Raw genomic sequence first — 658 nt, forward strand, 5'->3', positions numbered from 1 at the left:
GCTAGTTTGTCAAGAGGAGCCGGGCGCACGGAAACCGCTCCTGCTTTTAGACCTGCTCGAGCGGCGTGCTCCACCCCCAAGGAACCTGCGCGAGCATGAGGTAGAAGCCCCGATTCGCACCGCAGGCCTGACACAAAGGCCAACCTTGGACTTGGCGCGCTAGGCTATTATTATTATTATTATTATTATTATTATTATTATTATTATTATTATTATTATTATTATTATTATTATTATTATTAAATTTCCTTCAGGGAACGGGAAACAGGAGTGAAATAGCAATTCCCTCAATCTGCGAGGGGAAATGGGCGAAAAAAGCCTCCCTTTTCACGGCTGGTGCTTTACCCACTGATGTTCGGTGTTGGCGCCGTACAGAGATCAGCCTCGGAACTTATAGCAACACAATTCTCACAAAAAGGGGCGAAACGGCTGCAGGCTTTGTGCACATATTCACCTGCGAGTATTCCTTTTATTGCACCGAGTTGTCCTTATTTTTGAGGAAGGTGCACAGGAGTGCCTTGCAAAAAAAAACAAACCTTGCATCAGCGACCCCTTATTCATGAAATCCCATGATGGCTCTGCTAAATGAATGCGCTTTTCCTCTGTTCTCAAAATGCAGGTTGTGTTTTGCTCTGCAGAGGAGAGCGAATCACCCGTT

Source organism: Natrix helvetica, assembly GCF_964273705.1.
Source record: "Natrix helvetica genome assembly, chromosome: 6".
NCBI lineage: Eukaryota > Metazoa > Chordata > Lepidosauria > Squamata > Natricidae > Natrix > Natrix helvetica.